This window comes from Phalacrocorax carbo, chromosome 8, assembly GCF_963921805.1.
Source record: "Phalacrocorax carbo chromosome 8, bPhaCar2.1, whole genome shotgun sequence".
NCBI lineage: Eukaryota > Metazoa > Chordata > Aves > Suliformes > Phalacrocoracidae > Phalacrocorax > Phalacrocorax carbo.
In genome coordinates, this window is record NC_087520.1 from 30,598,865 (window position 1) to 30,610,750 (window position 11,886).

At 41.1% G+C, this 11,886-nt stretch overlaps 1 long non-coding RNA gene across 1 annotated transcript in view; it reads left to right on the forward strand.

Annotated features, from left to right (window-relative positions):
• The window catches only part of LOC135314779 (uncharacterized), a 101,419-nt gene extending 97,229 nt beyond the window's left edge, over positions 1–4,190 (forward strand). The window contains exons 2-3 of the long non-coding RNA XR_010374266.1: positions 3,569–3,675; positions 4,056–4,190. This is a non-coding gene — a long non-coding RNA (uncharacterized LOC135314779). The remainder of the gene's footprint in view (positions 1–3,568; positions 3,676–4,055) is intronic.
• The last annotated feature ends 7,696 nt before the right edge of the window (positions 4,191–11,886 follow it).

The window sequence follows — 11,886 nt, forward strand, 5'->3', positions numbered from 1 at the left end:
GAGCCCCATTGCTGTCCGAGTTCTTGCTCTTCTATTAAAGGTTGGTTTAAACACCTAAAAAACTTCATTTTGCCATGGATATGATTCATACTTTGTAGGACATGGGAGAGATTGATGCTTTTTATAACTGTGCTGTTGAGTTCTGCCTTTCTAGCTTAGCAAGAACTCCGTTATGGTGTCTGAGTAAGCCAAAGACCACAGAAGTGTTCAGCCTTCCCTGAGTGGCACTTTGGTTACCTCATAAAGTTGCCTCTGGGTGCCTGGCGTCATTGTTGTGGAATAGCTGTGCACAAAATCCAAAGAAGTGTGTCCCAGAGGGGGAAAGAGACCCGTGGATTGAGGAGGTCATGCAAATGAGGTCAAAGAGGTTTAAAAGAATCAGCAATTTACCTTGCTTCTCTGGGTTTCATAACAAATGTCACCACCCCAACTGTGGTCTTGTGTTGTGATGTGTCCCTTGTATATATTCTTTTTCCAGAAGTCTGAGTACATTTATAGATAATTTCTATCAAAATAATCTGACAATTCAGGTATCTTTTGTTGTTCCTTCACCCATGGCTGTTCATCATTAAAAAGCTGAGAAGTCACTGTGCTGGGGCAATCACAGCTGCACAGTGAAACAAGAAAAACCAGAGTGTTTGAGATGGATGGGAAAGCACCATTCATGAAAACTCTTCTGATTAAAATTAGAACTGGTAACAGCAAGGTCTTTGTTTTAAAAAAGGAACAGAAAAAGAAGACAAGGGGAAAAGGAGAGATAGTATAAAGCTTCCTGCAGAGTGGGCAGAAGGGGGAGGTGGTTAGAGTATTTTCGAAACTCTTAATAACCAGGGACAGTGAAAGGAGGCAAGAGATGTGGAAAATCCTGCCCCACTGATAGGATCTTCCACATCACAGCATCAGCCTGTGGGGGACTAGCAATGCTGTGCAAAGACATTTGCAAATTCCCTAGAATACTTTTTCCTCCTGAATTATGTAATTTAAGAATACAACTTTTTCTATATCCAACTGCCATGTAACAGTACTGAGTTTTTATGTTGTAGATGTAAATCATAAATGGAAGTCAGGTGAGTCTTAACTGTTACTATGTGGAATAATTAGAGAGAGGATGGATCTGCAGTATCACAAAGTTCTAATGAGGTCGGGGCTGAAATACTACATTAAATGTTATTTTTTTCTTCTTTGTCTGGGAGCCTTTATCTATTTTAATTCCTCTTTATTGAAATATGAATCATGTGAGTCCTACCTTTGATTTGTTTATCTGTGCTTTGTTGACTTTATAGATTATACAAAACACAGCAGGGGAGAGCCATGAGACTATGTATCAAGCATTATAGTGCATTAGAGTAATCACTTTTCTCTCTTAACACATCAGATGTTGTCATCAAGTTTTTTGAGTACAGGTGTTACTTTTCTCAGAATCTCCTGAAACTATTAATCTTAATTAGCGGTTGTATAAGCATCTTAATAAAGTTGCAATACATTTTATTATGAAGAAATTTTGGGTAGATGCACCCACTTAGTATTTCTAAACAAAGTAATAAAAAAATTTTCTACAGTTCAGAAAGCTTCCTTTATAAAATCAATTTGATACTGTTGCTGTAAGGTTAGAAGTTGCAGTATTTTCACCTTAAGGGACCAGACGGTGAACTCTGGTTTGTGGTTCACAGGCTAACCACTCTGAGCACTCCTGTGCCCTGTCTGCACTCCAGGCAGACTCCCATAAGTGCTGGCATGGTGGCAGCATCCCAGGTACGCAGGCAGTTGTTGTTCCCTTTGTTCTCCTTGCTGTGATGTTTTCTTATCATCCTGTGTGAAAGTGTAGGTATTTTTGTCTTTTGATACTGATCCAAAAAAGCTTTTTAATCAGGGGGCAGCAAATGCAAAATGGATTGTGTTCTAAAATACAATTTCAAAAGACAAACAATACAAAGATATAATCCAGCTGTTAATGGCCAAGCCTATGAACAGGTTTCTTAAATAAAAGCTCAGCTGTTGCTCACCAAACTTTCAGTGTAAAAGAAAATATGGGCTAAATAGTCCCTGTTCCCTGAGCTGTGCATGGTTGTAAGCTGGCATACCAGTTCACAAGCTGCAGCTCCCCAGTAAACTGGCAGTGGTGTTGAGAACATTGTTCCTTATGGTATTATTTCTAGTCCCTGTCTTTTGCTCCTGTTTTCTTTTAAGGAGTTGATAAATAGAAGACCCTGAATGAAGTGCTTTGGCATTTGTTTTCTGATGTGGCAAACAAACAACGTACTGTCATAGCTGTTTTCAAGGTCTCCTTATTCAGCAGCAGCCTTGAAGTAGCTGTGCCCTGTCATTATGAAACACTGTAGATATTTTTTTCATCAGTCGCAAAGTAGAATTGACAAGAGACGTGTTCAGAGAGCAACAAGTAATAGGAGGCATCTTGTATATTTGAATAGGGCATTTATAGATTATTTTTATTATCAGCTTTTTTAGCCATGGGATTGTTCACCCTTTAAAAACTCTCAGCACTATTCCAAGCAGCAAAGTTATCCTTGCGGGGTTTGTCTTTGGGTGAGTGTATGCCTTTCACCCCTAAATTGTTTATGACCTCATGTTGGGTACTGTGTGGCTTCCTGTGTTTAAGCGTAAAGGCAGCTTACAGTGCTGATTGTCTGAAGACCAGGTTTGGCCCTGTGAGGCTCTAGAATATCACCTGCCCTGCCCTCGCTGGGGCCAGGCAGGAGTCAGCAAATGTGCTGAGCTTGCTCTCCCATTCATGGATCACGTCATGTGGGGGGCAGCTCACGTGCAATGTAGCTCTGACTGTGCAAGGCTGAGCACCCTGCACTTCCATTTCCAGTTCAAATGGTGATCCAGTTAAGTAGCATATTTTTACCTATGTATTACAGTCTTACAGTATTAAAAGATAGTTTGTCCTGCCAGAGACCAATGCGTAATGAGTTACTTTTCCCCTACTGGTGTTATTTTCTAGTGTTGGATTAAGTATGTGAATTTGGGTGTCAAAGCATGTATCTCAAGTTCTGTAAAGGTGAGAAAATGTGTCTGTGTATATGCAGTAAGCATCACAGCTTTGTACAGATTGTGATTTCTCTATGCAGAGCCTGGGAAGAGAGGTTATAGTAAGTGCTGGCATTTATGGAGAAGTATTTTGTGTGCTCATGTCACTCAGTGCCACAGCTGCATCTGAAATTTGTTGCCCTTTGCTTATAGACTGATCCTCGTATTTGAAACACTTTGTTTCACTGCTCAGGTGTCCAGAATTTGAAACAAAATAAATTATAACTGCTATAGGCAGGGGGGTTTATGGTCATAGTGTTCCAATGACAGTGTTAGGGGAAAGCGTCAGGAACTTTCAGCTAATGTTTCTTTGCAGACATTTCTACACAGTCTTAATGGTAATTGGTGCAGAAAAAGCAGGTACAGCACGAGTTATGCCCCTACAGGAAGGTAACTATATAGATAGGTAATATGTTAGGAATAGCAAAAAAAGATATGACACAAAAATGGAGGTCATGTTTTAGATGGAAGATAGTTGGTTTTGCTGCCCTGGCTTCTAATGGCAATGTCTTTGCAGGATATTTCAAAGGTGATGAATTGAGGCATACACATAATGACCTGTTCCAGTCAGAAACTGAGACAGCCTCAAAGGGAGTTGCTGACGAGATCTACAGAATGAGACATGTGAGTGTATACAAAAGCAGTGTTGGTACAATTTTGCTGCACATTTTGGAGGATTAATCATCTGAGGGTTTTCCTTAATTTATCACCAATAGGAATAATGTTCGCTTTGTTTCTGTTTTACAGGGACGCCCATGTATCCTTTAAAAAGCATAAATAAAATGAAGTCCACACAGGCTATGGGTCTGTACAGCAGCTGTTCACATGACGCTATATTTTATCTGCATACACATAATTTTTTCCTGAGCAACTGTCTCAATCTGTCAAAATATTTGTAAATGGATTCAGTTTCCAGTAAAATTTGCTTTCATTAGCACAAGAGAGAGACAGGGAAGACTTATGCCCAGTGGTAAGAAAAAAAGCAAAATTGTTTTCCATTGCAGGTTGAACAGCTCATTCCTAAGGCGTTTTCCTGACGACTGTGTGAAGCCAGTACTCTCACTTAGCAGCTACCTCATTTCTGGGAGGAGATGTTTCATTTCTTCAGGCAGATTTCTCCACGGCTGAACAAGCACAAACAAAACGGTAGGTGACAGAGGATGGCTCTGTAGTTCAGTAAAGGAAGAACTTGCTTGGAGAGGAGTTCCTTGGAGAGGTTGGAGAAGTTGCTTGGAGAGGTATTTGGGATTTGTTGCTGTTTTTACCCCACACCACCACCACCGGCTTGTTGTGTCCTTCTCTTATTTTCCTCTCCTGTGTAACGGTTAATGTTTGTTTCCTGTATCTTAGAAATCTCCGTCGTCTCAGGGTGCCTGGGGGCTGTGTGACAACTTACTACAATAATTAAACAGATGAGCTGGTAACCACTTCCCATCAGTTCTCCAGCAAATTCAGTGTCTGTGTTAGCCCAGCCTCCTTGTAACTGACCCTCTGAGTGCACAGGTGAGGGAAGAAGATCACTTAAGCCTCTTGGCTTTCCAAATCCACCACTGCCCTTTTTGTAAGATAACACAGATCCCTGTGTTAGACTGATCAGACAGGGAGGAGCAATGCGTCGTGAGAAAATGGCGATGAGGGCAGTTATCATCATGATGCATAATTGCATTCCAGAACTATCCTGGAGGAAGTTGGGTAAGGCACAGGATGTGGGATCACTCTCAGAAGTGAAAACACACAGATATGCCAGCATTTCCCACCAACATGGTCTCACAGACTAGTCTAACATCAGCTGCCTGTGGGCTACCACAGCAGCTTCTGTACCTGCAGTCATACCGAAGCTGGGCACTTGCAGCTGTAGAAATCCACATGCTTTGCACCCTGAAGGAAATAAGTCTTACAGCTCATATCAATATATTGAACTTTATCTCTGTTGCATAAACCAGAAAATCCAGATGTCAGGTCTGGTTTTATGCCCTAATCTGTAGCAATGAAAGTTAGAGTTTGATGTGTTTGCTGAGGCAAGGGGATTTCTGTGTGCACAGGACTACCTGATGCCTTACAGGAGGGTTTGCAGTGTGAAGGAGCTGGTTGGGTTAGTTGTGTAAATTGGTGGATGTTTCATTCTGGGCAAGAGCTGCTTGTAGGGTAACTAGATCAAAGAATGTCATTGTCTTACACTGGCACTACTGAGCATTGACCGCACTGTCTCTTTTGACATAGCCTTGAGGCCGTCCTTCATGCCTCTGAATTAGGTTACAGGTAAGCCAGGCAAACTTTGTTAGAAAGCAGAACAGTTGACAGCCACCCTGTGTTGGCTGAGACTGTTGTGTATGCTTCCCAGCTGCAACTACTGATGCTTTTGATGTATCCAGCTGTGGCTTAAGGGAGGCACAGGGAGCTGGTGCTGGCCAGTAAGCACTTTCATAGTGCCTCTGCACTGAAACCAGGGCCTCCAGTCAGCTTAATTTAGCTTTGACCACTGATGGAAAGAAGTGGGGAAGCACTCTCGAAGGCAGGTGCTTGTTTCAGCTTGTGCTGGTTTTGGCTGAGAAGGGGTTAATTCTCCTCACTGTAGGGGTCGGCTACCTTTCCAGCTTCCCGAGCTCTGCCGCGTGGCGGGGGGGGGCTGGCAGGGGCAGGGCCATGGTGGGGGCGGCTGACCCCGACTGGCCAATGGCAGGTTCATTCCATACCATGTGACACCATGACCAGTATATGGGGGCGGGGGGGGGGGGGGGGGGGAAGCGGCGCGGTGTCGGGTCGGCGGGCGGCTGTGGTGCGTGTGGTTTGTTTCGGTGGTTCGTTCCCCTCTCCCCTCCCCTCCCTTCCCTCCTCCCCCGGGGCTTTGTGCCTCTCGTTGTTCTCCTTTGCATTGCATTTCTACTGTTGTTTCTTTTAATTTTAATTATTAAACTGTTCTTATCCCAACCCACGAGCGTTACCCTTCTGATTCTCTCCCCCATCTACCGGGGGAGTGAGCGAGTGACTGTGTGGGGCTGAGCTGCCGCTAAACCACGGCACAGCTGTAAGACAAGGCACTACCACCTCCTAGCTGAGTTAAATCCACTTTTGCATTTCCCAGACTTATGCCCCACCATATAAGCAGTATGACCTAGCCTAGAAAATACGCAGTTCTTTAGATGTGATTGTCTTTCAGTCAAGATTCCTTGTCATGTTCTGACAGCTCCCAGGAATGTTAAAATCTCATGCTTTTTACACCAAACCCATGCAGTCTGTTTATTTCAGAGCTGTGTGCAGGGTCTTCAGTACAAAAGAGAGTTAGACAACTGATTGTTTTGCTTATGGCTCCCTTGGCGTTCTGGACTTCATACTCATTGGTTAAGTGGCCAGATGTCCTCAAGTTGTTGCATACAGCTGGACAATAAACTGTCTGCAACAAAGAAATAGCAAAGGTTGTCCTGCTTTATTAGGGTAAAACTGACAGTTTTATTGATTGGCTTTTTGCCTTGATCATATTTACAGTGTTACACTTGACCTATTTGAATAATTTCAGTAGCAAGCTGGATATTCTTTGAAAGCAGTTCTGATTCCAGCCTGAAGAATAGGTAGCTGTTTAATGGATACAATGAACTGTCATATAGCTACATTTTAATATGAAAAATAATTATTCCTCTGTAACAGCTGAAAGTTTGTTTTGCTGCAGGCAAAATATAGCTTTCATAAAGTACATTGCTAAAATGAACGCAACTAGTTTGAGAAACATGCCACACTAGCAAATCAGTGCTTTTATTACCTGCGTGCAAGACATGATTTTAGGTTTTTCTGCACAGAAGTATCTCCAACAGAAGTTGTGATAAACACAAGTTAAATTAAAAACAAACAACAAAACCCAAACAAGCTGAAAGAGCAAAGCTAAGAGCAGTATCAGCCCACATTTAATGAAGGATCCCTGCAGCTCCATCTGTGGGGCTGATTCTCAGGCTGTGGTCTTGTGGGCTACTGCTGCTCTGTAAGACATCAGAAGGTCTTCTGTCAAACAGTGGTGAAGAGAAAAAACGTCCTCTTAAAAAAGCCTACATGCATTCCCACAAATGCAGACAAGCAGAGAGTGTGCATGTGAAATTAACAGTTTACGTATCTTAATTGGTTGTAAATTAAATTATTGTGGCAGCTTGACAGAATGTGATCTTACGAAGATATTTATTTACTCTAAAGGCATGATTTAGAAATATTATTCTGGGAAATACAGCTACACTCCTCTTAATATGCTGCCCTGGTCTGCTGCCACATGCATACCTTGACTCTACTAGCCCCACAAGATGCTCAGCCAGAGGTGCCACTTCAGTGTTTACGTTGATGGCTGTATTTAATCATAATCATATCAGAGTTTTTTCCTTTGTTGGTTTTGTTCTTCTTCACTAATGCAGAGTAAGACAAGATTTTAGAACTGCTCTGCTGGAAAATGTCACGTAAATATTACTAACCCGTGAAACCAGCAGGAGCTTTGCAGAGCACACTGCCGGGTCAGTCTGTTTGACTAGACCGCGTGCACGGGCAACGCAAGACTGAAGGAAATGTCTTGGATGAAGTGTAAATGCGAAGTTACTGAGAGGCTGCGCGGCCGATGTCTGTCCGGGGCGGGTGTCGTGGCTCCTGCTATGCCGGCGCGGGGCAGCAGATGGGGATGCTGCTGCAGAAACGGCCGGGCACTCCCACCGACCGCGCGCAAGCCGGAGTTTGTTGAACACCTTGAAGGCTGCGGATCGCATTGATTTAAGTAAAACAGGGGGGAGAAAAGGAGAGGATTTCCAGAGACTAATTTCTCTGGCTATTAATGTCGCTTAGGGAAAAAGAAAGTGGAAATATTAAGGACTTCCACTCAGAAATGTATTAAATAACAGACTGTGTGTCTAACAAATTGACTGAGCACACTATAAGGCTATGCTCAAAATGCATTGCTCTATTTGTTTTCAAATTACTTACTTATTTAACTGAGTAAAAAAAAAAACAACCCAACCCAACAACAGCAAAAGAAAAGAAAAACCAAACCCAAAACCAAACACCCAACTCTAAGGTTTGTATCATGCTGGAAGACCCAGGAATGTCTCCATCCTTACTGGACTGGGACAGTTGCTGGAGAAATGTGTAGATACGTGGTGACAGGTACAGCCAAAGAGAGATATAAATGAAATAATTTCAGAAGAGAAGAGAAGTTTGGGGGGCAGCATTATGAGATATTTGAGTACTCAGAATATGCCAGCAAACTAAAGGCAAGGGTATAGAGTGTTTGTATATACGACAAAGTTTATTTCAGATTCTCTGTCCTGTACTAAGAATATAACATGACCCAGTTGTATTAGTCCATTTTCTCATCCAATCTACTAGGTTCGCACAGCCAAATCCTTAACTATAACGTAAGTTGTTATATCTCAGCTGACTTCAGTAATGGCAATGTATACCAGCTGTCTCTTCCCTCCACCTCTGCCAACTCCTTGATCTTTTCTGGGAAGCTCTCCTTTATTCAACCAATTCTTGTGTCTTTCAATGCTGAGTCTTAGGATGATTTAATATCCTCTTCAGTCTTATGAAGTTTGCACTGTTCTTAGCCCTGGTGGTTCCTTCCTAATAGTCAGCCTTCCAGTTGTTTCCTTAAAATCTCTTACATGCATTTTTTGTTTCTTCTTAGGTACTTAAGCATCTCTCTCTAATTTAATTCTCTGTGTTCTAATAGGTAACTTAAAAGGAATATGACTATTTATAAATAATAATTATATGTAACTCCTTTGTTGCCTGCAGCATGTTGCTGAAAGGGCTCATGTAAAAATTAGGGAAAATTCCACATAATAAGCTCATTAAATTTCTTTCTGGCTAGGATAAGTATTTGTTTAGCAGCCACAAACTTCTTTGAACATATTAGAGCTTACAAACGGAATATAATATATATATCTACTTGTTTACCGTCCCAGAGGTGCTATACTTCTGGATGAGAATAAAAAGAAGTCTCATGATCCAGCTACTTAAGCATTGAAGTTAGCCAGATTTTCAGAAGAGCTTTACTGCCCTTTAGACACCTCAGTAAGAAAACTACTGGGCCCTGATAATGTGGCTGAAAATAAGGGGGACCACTGAGGTCGTCTTTGCTGATTTAGGGATGTCACAATGGTATTTATTATCCCAAAAATCTGGACCAAAGTGGGTTTGTAGTGTTTTCTAAGTAAAAGCTAATAGCTGTTTTGGTTAAGTAAAGGAAAACACTGTAAACCAGCATCTTTGGGGAATCGCACAGAATGAATGCATTAACTGTCTAAGTTGCTATGCATGAATCCATGTGTTAAATCATTATTTGTAATTTGAGGTTTCCTGAAAACCTTCTAAAGGGAGCCCAGGAAGAAGCTGGACAATTATTTTTGTTTTGCCTAATGAGCCTGGCTGAATAGAAGGTCACATCAAAGTAGAATTTTTCGAGGATACCAACATTTCCTCATCCTATACTATGTGTGTGATAAAATACCTGGATCTCGAGATGTGTGCTTCACTAATTGAAGGTCATATTAGCATGAATGGGTCTAACCTTGGCTGATAGCTACCATTTCAATTTAACATTGGTTTTCTTATAAAGCAGAAATACATTTTTCTTACAGGAGTTACTTTTCATAATGCAACCTCATCAAATCTAATGTAGAATGGTATATTCACATCTGTCAATAATTTAAACTTGCCCCCTTTTTAAATAATTAGAATGAATGAATAGAAACAAAATCCACATGCAATAGCAAAGATGTAATAATGTCACGTGTGTATGTAAATCAAACATCATACAACACTGTTTCTACAGCAAATTAAGGCTTTGTTGGTCTTAAGCAATAAAAACCCCAATTGGATTATAACATGTAGCTTCAGTGAGGGTTTCCAGTATCCTAGAAACAAATGCGGTTTTCATGAGTATGGAAAATGTTTCCTTGTGGGATTCAGAAATGAGGTGACAGTGCAGCAGCTGGGCAACGAGTCCATGTGACTGTTGGTGCAAGTGTATAAGTATCATCCACTGCTGCAAGCACAAGTTAAAGAAGTGGCATATACAACCAATTGTTAAGTTGTCTCCCGTGCAAAGGAACTGTTGACTCAAAAAAGAAACACAATAAATACAAACCTCCTGTTGTTTAGGTTTTACGGGGGGGAGGGAGTGTTCCTTTGAAGCTTCTGGTGTTGGCTGCTGTCAGAAGCAGGATACTTGCCTCAATGATCCATTGCTTCTACTCAGGTCAGTTTTTTCTTACGAACATAAAACTAGCACTTACTAGGTACTTAAGTCTTATTTTAGCATTGAGAAGTGTTCTGAGATAGGGGTACGACTCAGGTTTATAGCAGTTTTAAGTTCTATTCAAGTAGCAAGAATTTAGGTGAATTTTTAGAGTATTTGGAGCTAATGGAAAGCAAAGCATTTTGAAATTAATTTCAGCTGATAAATCCTTGATCCTAAATCAAAGCTCTTTGTAAATGTGCAAATGCTGTCCAGCATAATTGACTAGACTTTCCATCTAGATGTTAAAGATATCAGTCACCACAGATAAGCAGTTGTCAGGTGTGCGAATTAGTTCGCATATAAACCAGCTCTTGACAGGTCCCCAGATTAAAACTGCCTGGTTCCAGGTGGCTGTATTTAGTCATACTCCACTTGTCTCTTTACTGATTTGGGACATAATGTAGAATTAGATTAATGATAGCTGGGGTAGTAGCATGATATAGGATCTTGGGAAGGGAAGAAATTACAGCTGCCTTTGAGCACCAGTATATGACTCTGGCAAAGTTTTGTGCCACAAGCTGGATTTCTTGTAAGAACTGTAAATACTTGTCAGGGCAATTGGTGTTATCAATCAAGGGGTTTTTTTCTGCATTTGAACGAGAAGAAACGGTAATAGTGTAGTTAGAATATGTTTAGAGAGAATAATTTGTGGTCATACTGGATGCCTCTCTGTTTCTGAGTAACTGGGCAGCAGGATCCCAAGGAAACTTGTTTGTTATAGACTCTTCTTCACAAAACTCTTTGCTGCAATACATGGATTCCTGTGATATGTCATCCTGAAAAAAATCAACATAGGGTTTCCTGCAATTTAATTTTGTACACATCAACACATTTCTTGATTACACTTCAAGCTTTCAAAAAAAGATGTCGGTATTTTCCTGCAGTAATATTAGGACTTAAATCTTTATCTGGTTGTTTTTACTCACAGCACTTCTCTCTGAGGACAGAAGCAGACAATCTGCACATGCTTTGTTCTCTATCCACCGCCCTGGCATATGTTCAGTGACACTGTATAGACCAAGACATTAGAGCAAACTCTAGTTTCCCAAATGCTGTCAGATCAGAAAAATGGTTAACCAAGCTCAGGTGACTTATTTTTCATAGTTATTGGGGTTTGCTTTGGTTTTTTAATAATAGGTCAGAGGAAGAAAAGCCTCAATCACAATATATGCCATGCATAAACCCTAATTTACAACCGCAGGGGAACACTGTATTCTGGATTACCTGTCAGATGTAGACAGTGCATATCACTTCAGAGTTACAACAAGGGAGAAATGGAAGGCTCCCTTTCTCTGCTCCCAGGTACTGCTCTATTCTGCGGTGCCGTGGTGATATATTAATTACATTTATCAGAACAGGATTAAATGTGGAATGAATGATTAATTATTTGGCACTGGGATAGATTAAAGTTCTGTCCAGGGTTTATGTATTCATTAATTACTTGTTGAATCAAAGCAACGCTGCTTTGCAGGAGGAACCGTCTTTTCAGCTGTGTTGGTGCAGTGGTTTGTACAACTGATTTGGTATTCGAAGTTGCTTTCAGTAACAAAATAATTGTCATGATAATATAT